We start from the raw sequence: 14,685 nt of genomic DNA, 5'->3' as shown, positions 1-14,685 counted from the left end.
ATGAGTAAGCGCCACTTAATTGTTTTGAAAAAAAATAAGGTCTATTATTAAAAAATTAATTTTTTTATGTAAATCTTGTATTTATTTTTTTAAAAAAAAGTTGCACGACATTTGCGTACTACAACTGCAAATGTCATTTCTCTAATAGAGAGAGAGAGAGAGAGAGAGAGAGAGGGGAGATTCGGACAGAGAGAATTGAAGAAAGAAAGGAAATGAAGTAGAAGCCCATAATTCTCTACGTCCTCCGTTACCAACTCTATAGCTCTCATTCTTCTCGTTCCACGAGTTTTTCTTTCTTATTCTTGCTCTAAATATGCCTAAAACTGGGGTCTCGGAGACTGATGGTGTTGTATCAGCCAAGGCCACGGTGCTGAAGAATGAGTTGCGGACACTGGTGAAGACGATTTTGGATGAAGATGACTATAAGGTAGAGACGACCGACGAGGCCATCAGAACCTTGCGTTCTTTAAGGGACTTGAATTTCAACAAGTCCCTTTGTTTGAAATTGGAGAATCTTTCGGCTGTTCCTGAAGAATTCAGATGCCCCATTTCGAGAAAGCTCATTACAGACCCCGTTGTCTTGGCCACTGGAGAGGTTCTTTGCATGCTTTTTAAATCCTCTCTTTTTCCTTCTTCTTTTTCTTAAAAATTTAACTTTTCTTGCTGGTTTTTAGTTTGTCCGCTCAGTGTGAAAACGCATGCAAGGATTTTACGTTTTGAGACCATTTCTTATAAGGGACTTTAATTGAATGTTCTTTTTCCTTTTTTTTGTTTTTTTTTTTCTCTTTTGGTATTGGATTTCAGGCATTTTGGACGTGCGACTTTTGGTTCAGCCTCTCACTTGGTTATTTTTTTACTTATATTTGGGATTCTAGTATCAAGAAATGTATTGTCGGCTTTTTTTTTCTTCAAGTTCGCTTCTGTTCAATCTAGATTGTGTTCCAAACTCGATGATATGATGCGCCCAATTCCCCACGACACAGAATCAATAGATTTCCTGTAGAATACATAATCAAATATTGCTTTTAATGATTTCCTCCATTGTCTTTGCATGAAAAGCAGAAAGTGATTCCAGTTTTGAAGTTAAATTACCTCACACATACATATCTAGTCATCAAGATATCCAAAATATCTACTACCAATTTCTGTACAAAAACTTCCACCCAACATTTTTCGTTGCAGTATGAATTCTTTCGTCCTATCAGTCTGAACTTTTGTTACAATTGATGATTTGGCATTTTCTATATTTATTTGATGCTTTCATCTCAGTTTCTTGCTTCAAGTGTCATCCAAGAATGGAATTTTCCACTCTTTTTTGGTTTTAAAATACTTGGACAAGAAGAGATCTTGGAATTTACATGGCGCAAAAGATGGTCTAGGTCTTGACAGCAAACTATTTCTGAAAGAAATTATGAATATGTTCTCACTCATTGATAATATTAATGGATTTATTGCCAACCAAGTACCAATTAATTCAGCAACAAGCTTAATATCATATCTGTACAATCTTCATTTTCATGTCCTTTTGTTTTCTTTTTGTTTTGATGTTTCCTATGTTCTTCTCTCACTCATCTGCAGAGTCACAGTATAACTCATTTTAGTGAAGTTTTACCCCTGATGATATGCAGACTTACGACCGTATATTCATCCAGAGGTGGTTGAATGAAGGCCACAGGATATGCCCTCAAACCCAAGAAGTTCTACCTCATATGGTTCTTACTTCTAATAAATTGGTCAGAGAAATGATTTCCCACTGGTGCAGGGAGAACGGAATTGAGCTTCCAAAGGCTGTACAGGATATTGATGATGAGCTAGTAACTGCTGCAGACCGAGGGTATCTAAGTTTGCTGCTCAAAAAGTTGTCCCAACCCCTTAATGAGCAGAAAGAAGCTGCGAAAGAGCTTCGGCATCTAACGAAGAAAATGCCATCATTCCGGGCCCTTTTTGGTGAATTCACTGATGCCATTCCTCAGTTGCTCAATCCACTATCAGCAGGCAGGGTTGATACTCATCCTGATCTCCAAGAGGATTTGATCACAACGGTTCTAAATGTCTCAATTCATGATAATAATAAGAGACTAGTGGCAGAGAATCCGGTGGTCATACCCCTGCTAATTGAATCCTTAATATATGGAACCATTCAAACAAAAAGCAATGCTGCTGCAGCTCTCTTCACATTATCAGCCCTTGACTCAAACAAGCTCATTATTGGAGAATCTTGTGCTCTCGGACCTCTAATCGATCTTTTAGATGAGGGGCATCCATTAGCCATGAAGGATGTTGCTTCAGCAATATTCAACCTATGTATCGTCCACGAGAATAAACGGAGGGCTGTCCACGGAGGTGCAGTCAAAGTGATTTTGAAAAAGATCATGGACTGCATATTAGTTGATGAGTTGTTGATCATACTTGCAATGCTTTCAGGCCATCGGAAGGCAGTTTGAGGAAATGTCTGAGCTTGGTGCCGTGCCTTTTTTGCTAAGTTTCATTAGGGAGGACATTTGCGAACGCAGCAAGGAGAATAGTGCTGCCATTCTCTATGCAATCTGTATTATTGATAGGACTAAATTGGTGGAAATTAGAGAAGAAGAAAGTGCCAATGGTACACTCAGTAGGCTTGCACAAAGCGGGACGTCCTGGGCCAAGAGGAAGGCAAATGGCATACTTGAGATGCTGAATAAAACTGCCACAATAACGCACACTGCTTGACTAAATAAATTATTTCATCTAAACTGACAGCCATAATCACCCTTTATACATACCAGTTTCTCCATCTGCTGCTGTACGTACACCAATCCCAACTCTGTTTAGGTATAAAAGAATCCACATATTTGTACAAATTACCCGGATTTTTACCTATATTTTCTTCAAGGAATAAATCGGTCTATCATACAAGGTAGTTTAATTTTCTGGCTTGATTAATCTAGCTACATCAATTAGATAGCCTGTTTGAATTGCCGACATGGAATTACTTTGGATTATATGAAAAGGGCATTTGTTATATTTGGCATTGCTTTTGCTGCCGCTCGTAGAGGAATGGACAGGGCCTGCCTACTTGCTTCAAGTGCCTCTCCCTCAGGCCTTCCAGCCAAACCGTTGAGTGTTGGCAACATATTTATATTTTGGGTACTGCTAGGGCCACCAAGAGGTGGTCCCAAAAACTCTACCGATAAGTGCATTTTGTACTTCTTTATGGTGTGTTTTTCTTTTCAAGTATTTTTTAAATCGATTTAAATATTTAAAAATAAATAAATCACAAACTCATTAGAAAACACTACAATTTAAAAAAAAAAAAAAACCTGAATCGCTATGAAATCTGGGATCACCTCTCTGTGACCTAAGCATTTTCCTTATATTTTTACTTTATATACTTTGTTTGTTAGACGGGACACCGTTTCTTAATAGGGGACGGAGTGTATAAAATGCAGATGATTTGACACTAACCTATTTGACGACATTTTAAGCCTATATATTGTAATTTATAAGAAACAAACAAAAATAATATCACATTCCTCGTATGAAATTTGGTATCCATCATTCTCCTTCCATATTATACTAATGTATAAAGTTAAACATTAAGAAATGTAATGAACAAGAGGTTGGAGTTTTTTCCTTACGGACTTCCTATGGTACTACCATGACCTTAAGGTATGTATGCCCAAACCCGGGGCCAATTGGAGCACCTCTTATTTTGTGACAAAGTGGCAAAGTTATGAGGTTGGAGTTTTTCGCTCGCGGGCTTCCTATGCTACTAACATGACCTTGTGGTATGTATGCCCCAACTCCAGGCAATTCGAAGCACCTTTTATGTTTACTACTTTGCCCTTTCTTAGTAAAAAACCAATTGAGGGCAAAGTGGAAAAGTTATAAGGTTGGAGTTTTTTGCTCGTGGGCTTCCTATGGTACTACCATGACCTTGTGGTATGTAAGCCCGAATCTGAGGCGAATCGGAGCACTACTTATTTATTCCACTTTGAGCTTGCTTAGTAGAAAACCAATTGAGGATAAAGTGACAAAGTTATGAGGTCAGAGTTTTTTGGTTGCAGCCTTCCTATGGAACTACCATGACCTTGTCGTATGTATGCCCTGCACGGGGCAAATTGGAGCACCTCTTATTTTTACCATTTTGAGCTTGCTTAATAGAAAATCGATTGAGGGCAAAGTGGCAAAGTTATGAGGTTGAAGTTTTTTTCTCTTGGGCTTCCTAAGATACTACCATAACCTTGTTGTACGTATGCCCCAACCCCAGGAAATTGGAAGCACCTCTTATTTTACCACTTTGCCCTTACTTACAAGAAAACAAATTGAGGGCAAAGTGGCAAAGTTATAAGGTTGGAGTTTTTTGCTTGTGGGATTCCTATGGTAATACCATGACCTTCTGGTACATAAGCCTCAACCCGGGACGAATCGGAACAGCTCTTATTTTTACCACTTTGAGCTTGCTTACTTGAAAACCAATTGAGGGCAAAGTGACAAAGTTATGAGGTTGGCGTGTTTTGCTCGCGAGCTTCCTATGGTACAAGCATGACCTTGTTGTATGTATCCCCAATCCGGAGCGAATCGGAGCACCTCTTATTTTTACTAGTTTGCCTTTGCCCAGTAGAAAACCAATAGAGGGCAAAATGGTAAAGTTATGGGTTGGAGTTTTTTGCTCGCGGCCTTCCTATGTTACTACCATGACCTTAAGGCATGTATGCCCCAACCAAGGGACAATCGAAGTACCTTTTATTTTTACCACATTACCTTTGCTTAACAAAAAATCAATTGAGGGCAAAGTCGCAAAGTTATGACATTGGAGTTTTTGCTCGCGGGCTTCCTATGATACAACCATGACCTTGTGGCATGCTTTCCCCAACCCCGGGCCAATACCTCTTATTTTTTCCCCTTTGCCCTTGCTTAGTAAAAAACCAATTGAGGGCAAAGTGGCAAAGTAATGAGGTTGGAGTTTTTTTCTCGCGAGCCTCTTAATGTACTACCATGACCATTGGGAATGTATGCCCCAACTAGGGGCCAATCGGAGCATCTCTTATTTTTATCACTTTGCCCTATTCCGTAGACAACCTATTGAGGCTAAAGTGGCAAAGTTATGACGTTGGTGTTTTTTGCTCGCTAGCTTCCTATGGTACAACCGTGACCTTAGGGTATGTTTGCTCCAACCTGTGGCAATGTTATGAGGTTGGAGTTTTTTTCTCGCAGGCTTCTTAATTTACTACCATGACCTTTGAGTATGTATGCCCCAACCAAGGGCCAATTGGAGCACCTCTTATTTTTACCACTCTAAGCTTGCTTAGTAGAAAACCAATTGAAGGCAAAGTGGGAAAGTTATGATGTAACACCCAGACCCAAAATTGGTATAGTTGGACTATGGTTTTTTTTTTTTTTTTTTCCCACGCACGACACTACCCTATGTACGTCTATTTCTTTTCTTTCTCTAGGGTTTTTTCTTAACACCCATATAAATATACACTTTCATCCTAGACCTCCGAAAGCTGCCCTGTTTCATCGCTGTAACCAGCCTCCAGAACCACCCGGACCCTCCTAGTTCGATGCCAACCTCCACGCACGTAAAACCGACGCCCTTACCCTCCACCATTAACGTCCTTCACCAAGGCTCAACGCCTCACTGTGCGCCATCACCTCCTTCTCGGCCTCAGCCGCAGCAACCCATGCAGAGTTGCACTCCTCCCTGCCGTCAACAACTACACTGACCTTCACCCCGCACCGTGCACTTCTGCAGTGCACCACCCACGGCTAGCACAGGTCAAACTCGACCATGAGCACTAAAATCACGGCAAGAGACCCTTCCATCGAGAGCCACTCCATGAAAGCCAATTACGCATAGGTCCACCGCACGGAGGCACCCTGCCCAAACCTCACAACCACCACCGAAGCTCTTCCACGCCGCAACCCACACTGCATGCCCACTGCACGACGGAAGACGTTGTTTCACTACCACCGAACGACCCCTGTTTTTAATACCCGAAACAGAGCATTTGACATACTGCAACTCCGCCACGCCGGTTGCCTCAGCCTCAAGCATCATCACTGCCCAGCTATCGAGCTCACCACTGTCGACCTCTGCCTAGCCTTTTTTTTGTCTGCCGTGCGCCACCTCAGGCTCACGGTGAGCTTCTCTCTCTCTCTCTCTCGCGCCGAGCTCTCTCTCCGTCTCTCTCTGTTTTCTACGTAAGGTTCCTCTCTCTCTCTCTCTAGATGGTCTCTCTCTCTCTCTAACCAATGTGCTGCCGACGCCCCCACCTCCGTAAGCAACCGCCCAGTTCACTGCCTGCGTGCCCTCCATCGCGTACATAGCTGCTGTGTTATTCAAAGAAGTTAGTTTTTATATAAGTGTATTTCATGCTTCTAAGCTAATTTTATTTAATTACTCTTTTACCCTTTGAACTGCAACTTATGCCAAGTGTTTTAAAATTTGTATCATGTGTTAATAATTTTTTTTATTATAATTGAAGAAAATCATTTAAGTATTTTAACATGTTATTAAGTAAATATTTATTTTAAGAGTAAATAATATTGGTGTAATGTTATTTTTACACTTTAGATATGATTTAGTCTATTCAAAAATAGTTATGGTTTATTTTAAAATATTTTAGGATAATTATATTATCTAGTATTAAACTTTATAGTTTGTTTTCAATAATAAATAGGTCAACTTTTAAATGTTTTAGTCAAGGTTATTAAATCAATATTGATGATTTTAGAAAGCGATGTTTTATAATTCGAGGTTATTAGAATTTTAGGTTTTGAGGACTTAAAATAGGTTCCTTTAGCAATTTAGGTTTAAATATCAAAATACATGATTGATTGGAAATTTACGGGAATTACGTGATTTTTTATAGGTGACGCTTAATTATTGTTCGACATCTTTGAGGAAAATTCTGAAAAAGCTAAGAAGTCCAGGTAAGCGGGGTTCCTATGCTAGACTTTGCATTAAAATAAAATGAACTGAGGTCTTTTTGGAAAAATGTGCATGTTTTGTTATGAAAAGAAATCTGAAAACAACCTCAGATTTTTGTTCTGCAATACTCATGAGATTCTGTTTAAGAAGAAAGTATTTTTTGTCATGACTGGTGTAGACATGAGCTTATTTTTGGCATTCTGTTATTGAACTGGGACAAATGAGTAAATATGAAAATTTGATAAATTTCGCATGTGACGTGAAGATGTTCTGAATCTGTTTTGGAAAATGTGAAATGATCTGATTATTCGGTACTCTGTTTTAATATGATGTGGCATCTGAAAAACCTTTGGCAGGACTTTCTCATTTTGTTCTGACTCTAATATGGTGATTCTGATTCTGTTTTGCTTTGATATGTGGCCCTGTCACGGGATATAATAGTGACCTCTGGCTCTGTCATGGGATATAATAGTGACCTCTGGCCCTGTCACGGGATACAATAGTGACCTCTGGTCCTGTCATGGGATACAATAATGACCTCTGGCCCGCCACGGGATATAATAGTGGTTTTCTGTTCTAAGTGCAATCGCTTTGGTAACATGGTGATTTATGTTCTGCTTGGCTTTCTGCAGGATGCACAACCCTACCACGGGGGTTAAACATGGTCTCTGTTATGATATGATGCTCTGATATGATATGCTAAGATGAAGATGTTCAGTCATGTTGTGCCAAAGGAGTCTTTGAATATGAAAAGTTGGTTTTTGAATATGAAATATTTGAAAAGTCGCTCTGATTTTCTGATAATATGTATTTTTTTGAGATTTGCATATTGATACTGAAATGTTTTGTTTTTGCATTCTGAACTTTGTGAAAATGCTCATGTTTACACACTAGTATATGTCATCTGCTTACTGAGTTGTTGATAACTCACCCCTTATCTCCAATTATTTTTCAGATGATTTTTGAATAGACTAGCTAAGGATCAGGATTATGGAGCATCGGTGAGATGATTATTTAAGCATAGTGGATTACTCATAGAAGATTTCTGAGAAGTGCCAGATTTTATTAAGAGACTTTGTAGTATTCTGATGACGTTATATTTTGGAGTCTATAAATATATTGATGAATTGTGAGTTTTAAGTTATAGGGAGTAACTCTTCAATCCTTGCAAGATCGGGGCGTTACATATGAGGTTGGAGTTTTTCGTTCGCGGCCTTCCTATGATACTGCCATGACCTTTTGGTATGTATGCCCCAACCCCGGGCAATGAGGAGCACCTCTTATTTTTTCCACTTTGCCCTTGCATACTAGAAAACCTATTGAGAGTAAAAGTGGCAACATTATGAGGTTTGAGCTTTTTGCTCATTGCTTCCTATGCTAATACCATGACCTTAGGGTATATATGCCTCAAATCGGGGCTAATCAGAGCACCTCTTATTTTTACCATTTTGACATTTAATTAAAAGCCAATTGAGGTCAAAGTAGCAACGTTAAGAGGTTGGCTTTTTTTTTTTTTCTCTCGTGGGCTTCTTAATGTACAATCATGACCATTGGGTATGTATGCCCCAACGAGGGGCAATCAGAGCATCTCTTATTTTTACCACATTGCCCTTGCTTAGTAGAAAACCAATTGAGGGCAAAGTGGCAAAGTTATGAGGTTGGAGTTTTTTGCTCGTGGCCTTCCTATGGTACTACCATGATCTTGTGGTATGTTTGCCCTAACTTCTGTCGAATTTGAGCACCTCTTACTTTTATCACTTTGCCCTTACTTAATAAAAAACTAATTGGGGTCAAAGTGGCAACGTTATGACATTGGAGTTTTTTTCTCACGGGCTTCTTAATGTACTTATGCCCCAACCAGGGGCAATCGAAGTACCTCTTATTTTTACCACTTTACCCCAGCTTAGTAGAAAACCAATTGAGGGCTAAGTGGCAAAGTTTTGATGTTGGAGTTTTTCGCTCGCGGTCTTCCTATGGTACTACGATAACCTTGTGGTATGTATGCCCCAACCCGGGGCGAATCAAAGCACCTTTTATTTTTTCTACTTTGCACTGGCTTACTAGAAAATCAATTGATGGCAAAGTGGAAAAGTTATGAGGGTGGAGCTTTTTGCTCACGGGCTTCCTATGGTACTACCTTAACCTTGTGATATGTATGTTCCAACCCGGGGCAAATCAGGGCACCTCTTATTTTTACCACTTTGCCCTTACTTTGTAGAAAACCAATTGAGGTCAAGGTGGCAAATTTATGAGGTTCGAGTTTCTTTCTCACGGGCATCTTAATGTACTACCATGACCTTAGGATATGTATTCCCCAACTAGGGTTAAATTGGAGAACCTCTTATTTTTACCACTTTGCCCTTGCTTATTAGAAAACCAATATAGGGCAAAGTGGAAAAGTGATGAGGTTGGAGTTTTTTGCTCGTGGGCTTCCAATGATACTACCATGACTTGTGGTATGTAAGCCCCAACCCGGGGCGAATCAGAGCACCTCTAATTTTTACCACTTTAAGCTTGCTTAGTAGAAAACTAATTGAGGGCAAAGTGCAAAAGTTATGAGGTTGGATTTTTCGGTCGCGTTTTCCTAGGATGCTAGCATGACCTTGTGGTATGTATACCCTAACTTGGGGCAAACAGAGCACCTCTTTTTTTTACCACTTTGCCCCTGGTTAGTAGAAAACCAATTCAAGGTGAAGTGGCAAAGTTATGATGTTGGAGTTTTTAGCTCGCGATCTTCCTATAGTAGTACGATAACCTTGTTGCCTATTTCCCCAACCCAGTGCAAATCAGAGCACCTCTTATTTTTTCCGCTTTGCTCTTGCTTTTTAGAAAATCAATTGAGAGCAAAGTGGCAAAGTTATAAGGGTGGAGCTTTTTGCTCACGGGCTTCATATGGTACTACCATGACCTTGTGGAATGTATGTTCCAACTCAGGGTGAATCAGAGCACCTCTTATTTTTACCACTTTGCCCTTGCTTAAAAGAAAACCAATTGAGGGCAATGTGGCAAAGTTATGATGTTGAAGTTTTTCGCTTGCGACGTTCCTATGGTACTACTATGACCTTTTGGTATGTATGCCCCAACCACGGGCAATTCGGAGTACCTCTTATTTTTACCACTTTGTCCATGCTTACTAGAAAACGAATTGTGGTGAAAGTGGCTAAGTTATGAGGTCAGAGCTTTTTCCTCATTGGCTTCCTATGGTACTACCATGACCTTAGGGTATGTATACCCCAACCCGGGGCTAATCGGACCACCTTTATTTTACCTCTTTGCCTTTGCTTAGTAGAAAACCAATTGAGGACAAAGTGGCAAAGTTATGAGGTTGGAGGTCTTAGCTCGTGTCCTTCCAATGGTACTAACATGACCTTGTGGTATGTATGCCCCAACCCGGGGCGAATCGGAGCACCTCTTATTTTTACCACTTTACCCTTGCTTAATAGGAAACCAATTGAGGGCAAAGTGGCAAAGTTATGTGGTTGAAGTTTTTTGCTCGCGGGCTTCGTATGGTACTAACATGACCATGTGGTATGTACGCCCCAACCCGGGGCAAATCGGAGCACCGTTTATTTTACCGATTTGCCATTGTTTAATAGAAAACCAATTGAGGTCAAAGTGGCAAAGTTATGAGGTTGAAGTTTTTTTCTTTCTGGCATCTTAATGTACTACCATGCCCTTTGGGTATGTATGCCCCAACTAGGGGCTAATAGGAGCACCTCTTATTTTTACCACTTTGTTCCTGCTTAGTAGAAAACCAATTGAGGCTAAAGTGGCTAAGTTGTGAGGGTGGAGTTTTTTGCTCGTGGGCTTCCTATAGTACTACCATGACCTTAGGGTATGTATGCTCAAACCCGGGGCCAATCGGAGCACCTGTTATTTTTACTACTTTGCCCTTGCTTTGTAGAAAACCAATAGAGTGGAAAGTGGCAAAGTCATGAGATTGGAATTTTTTGCTCGTAGGCTTCGTATGGTTCTAGCATGACCTTGAGGTACGTAAGCCCCAACCCGGGGCGAATCAAAGCACCTCTTATTTTTACCACTTTAAGCTTGCTTACTAGAAAACCAATTGAGGGCAAAGTGGCAAAGTTAAGAGGTTGGAGTTTTTCTCTCGCGGCCTTCCTATGATACTACCATGACCTTTTGATATGTATGCCCCAACCACGGGCAATGCGGAGCACCTCTAATTTTTTCAAGTTTGCCCTTGCTTACTAGAAAACCAATTGTAGTCAAAGTGGCCAAGTTATGAGGTAAGAGCTTTTTGCTCACTTGCTTCCTATGGTACTACCCTGACCTTAGTGTATGTATGTTCGAACCCTTGGCGAATTAGAGCATCCCTTACTTTTACCATTTTGCCCATGCTGAATAGAAAACCAATTGACGTCAAAGTGGGAAAGTTATGAGGTTTGAGTTTTTTTCTCGCGGGCTTCTTAATGATCTACCATGACCTTAGGATATGTATTCCCCAACTAGGGTCCATTTGGAGCAGCTTTTATTTTTATCACTTTGCCCTTACTTTGTAAAAAACTATTTGAGGTAAAACTGGCAAAAGTTATGAGGTTGGCGTATTTTGCTCGCGGGCTTCCTATGATACTTCCCTGACCTTGTGGTATGTATGCCCCAACAACGGGCAATGCAGAGCACCTCTAATTTTTACCACTTTAAGCTTGCTTAGTAGAAAACTAATTGAGGGCATAGTGACAAAGTTATACGGTTGGAGTTTTTTGCCCGCGGTCTTCCTTTGATACCACTATGACCTTGTGGTATGTATGCCTCAACTCCGGGTAGTTCGGAGCACCTCTTATTTTTTTCACTTTCACCTATCTTACTAGAAAAGCATTTGAGGGCAAAGTGGCAAAGTTATGAGAGTGGAGCTTTTTGCTAACGAGCTTCGTATGGTACTACCATGAACTTAGGGTATGTATGCCCCAACCTTGGGCCAATCATAGAACCTTTTATTTTACCACTTTGTCCTTGCTTAGTTGAAAACCAATTGAGGGCAAAGTGGCAAAGTTAAGAGGTTAGAGTTTTTCTCTCGTGGCCTTCCTATGATACTACCATGACCTTTTGATATGTATGCCCCAACCACGGGCAATGCGGAGCACCTCTTATTTTTTCCAGTTTGCCCTTGCTTACTAGAAAACCAATTGTAGTCAAAGTGGCTAAGTTATGAGGTAAGAGCTTTTTGCTCACTTGCTTCCTATGGTACTACCATGACCTTAGTGTATGTATGTTCGAACCCTTGGTGAATTAGAGCATCCCTTACTTTTACCATTTTGCCCATGTTGAATAGAAAACCAATTGACGTCAAAGTGGGAAATTTATGAGGTTTGATTTTTTTTCTCGCGGCCTTCTTAATGATCTAACCTTAGGATATGTATTCCCCAACAAGGGTCCATTTGGAGCAGCTCTTATTTTTATCACTTTGCCCCTACTTAGTAAAAAACTATTTGAGGTAAAACTGGCAAAGTTAAAAGGTTGGCGTATTTTGCTCACGGGCTTCCTATGATACTTTCATAACTGGCAAAGTTATGAGGTAAGGGCTTTTTGTTCACTTGCTTCCTATGGTACTACCCTAACCTTAGTGTATGTATGTTCCAACCCTTGGCGAATCAGAGCATCCCTTACTTTTTCCATTTTGCCCATGCTGAATTGAAAACCAATTGATGTCAAAGTGGGAAAGTTATGAGGTTCGAGTTCTTTTCTTGCGGGCTTCTTAATGTTCTACCATGACCTTAGGATATGTATGTCCTGACTAGGGTCCATTTGGAGCACCTCTTTTTTTACCACTTTGCCCCTGCTTAGTAAAAAACCAAAAGAGTGGAAAGTGGCAAAGTTATGAGATTGCAGCCTTTTGCTCGCAGGCTTCATATGGTTCTAGCATGACCTTGAGGTATGTAAGCCCCAACCTGGGGCGAATTAGATCACCTCTTATTTTTATCACTTTAAGCTTACTTACTAGAAGACCAATTGAGGGCAGAGTTGCAAAGTTAAGAGGTTGGAGTTTTTTGCTCGCAGCCTTCCTATGATACTGCCATGACCTTTTGATATGTATGCCCCAACCTCGGGCAATGCGGAGCAGCTCTTATGTTTTCCACTTTGCCCTTGCTTACTAGAAAACCAATTGTGGTCAATGTGTCTAAGTTATGAGGTTGGAGCTTTTTGCTCACTGGCTTCCTATGATACTACCATGACCTTAGGGTATGTATGCCCCAACCTGGAGTGAATCAGAGCACCTCTTACTTTTACCGCATTGCCCTTGCTTAATGGTAAACAAATTGAGGTCATAGTGGCAAAAAATATGGGGTTCGAGTTTTTTTCTCGTGGGCTTCTTAATGTACTACCATGACCTTAGGATATCTATTCCCCAACTAGGGTTCAATTGGAGCAGCTCTTATTTTTACCACTTTCCCCCTGCATAGTAAAAAGCTATTTGAGGTAAAACTGGCAAAGTTATGAGGTTTGAATTTTTTGCTATGACCTAGTGGTATGTATGCCCCAACACCGGGCAATGCAGAGCACCTCTAATTTTTATCACTTTCCCTATCTTCCTTGAAAAGCATTTGAGGGCAAAGTGGCAAAGTTATGAGGGTGGAGCTTTTTGCTCACGGGCTTCCTATGGTACTACCATGAGCTTAGGGTATGTATGCCCCAACCTTGGGCCAATCATAGCACCTTTTATTTTACCACTTTGCCCTTGCTTAGTTGAAAACCAATTGAGGGCAAAGTGGCAAAGTTATGATGTTGGAGTTTTTTGCTCCTGGCCATCCTATGGTACTACCATGACCTTGTGGTATGTATGTTCGAACCTAGGGCGAATCGGTGCACCTCTTATTTTTACCACTTTGCCCTTGCTCAATAGAAAACCAATTGAGGTCAAAGTGGCAAAGTTATGCCCTGTAACAGCCCGCTAGAAATTCATTGGTGAAATTTCTATTGACTTTAGGAATCTCGTAAAAACTCCATAAGTTTTTACGAATCGACCAATCGCATAGGTTTTAGTCTATCAACATAGTCAGTGTTATCACTCACTATGGTGCTAGAAATATGAGTTTTATTTATTTGAGGTGGTTAGAAGTGTCAGAATGTATTATGGTCTACGCCATTAGACTCAGTGGATTATTTAGGATTTTATGGCGCAATTGCCTATTTTCATAATTCCGGACGAAACGTCTGTTGGAAATTGTGAAATTATTTTTAAGGGCACTTCGAGGTTGAATTTCGGTAAAAGATTTTCACTGTAGGTTAATATGAATATTTAGGAATTTTTAGTGTCAAGTTTATGATTCACTTTTTCGGAGTGAATAGTAATCTCGGTAAGCGCACCAATTGCTGTGTTTCAAAATAACAGTGTGGAATGTCCAAATTAGATTAGAGAAGTTTTATTTGGACACTTGGCAAGATCTTAGCCACACTTAGTGAATAATATTAGACACTTAGCACCATGAGGAACGTTTGTTGGATTTGAAGGAATAGAGGTGTGAGATCATGCCACTTAAGCAAAACTTTGTTTCATCTGCTCAACCAAATTGTGCCAGATCAAAGAGGGTTTCCATCCTAGTAAAACCCTAAATGGTGGAAGTCCAATTGAAATCCCAAAAGCATTGTTGAAATCGAAACCCTAAATAGTTTCCCCAAAACCCTAAAGTTGGCCTCTAAACATTTTCTAATCCGATTTCTAGCAATGTGTTTAATCACTTGATTAAATCACTTCCACATGCTATTAATGCTTCAAATTTGTGTTAGAACATCATTATCCAACCTTGTTAACC

The 14,685-nt window shown here is 40.2% G+C and overlaps 1 pseudogene; it reads left to right on the top strand.

Annotated features, from left to right (window-relative positions):
* Positions 1-313: 313 nt before the first annotated feature.
* Positions 314-2,722, top strand: LOC108981554 (annotated as a pseudogene).
* The last annotated feature ends 11,963 nt before the right edge of the window (positions 2,723-14,685 follow it).

Source organism: Juglans regia, chromosome 8 (assembly GCF_001411555.2).
Source record: "Juglans regia cultivar Chandler chromosome 8, Walnut 2.0, whole genome shotgun sequence".
Taxonomy (NCBI): domain Eukaryota; kingdom Viridiplantae; phylum Streptophyta; class Magnoliopsida; order Fagales; family Juglandaceae; genus Juglans; species Juglans regia.
The sequence above is the reverse complement of the archived record's forward strand: the minus strand, read 5'-3'. Positions and strand labels throughout refer to the sequence as shown.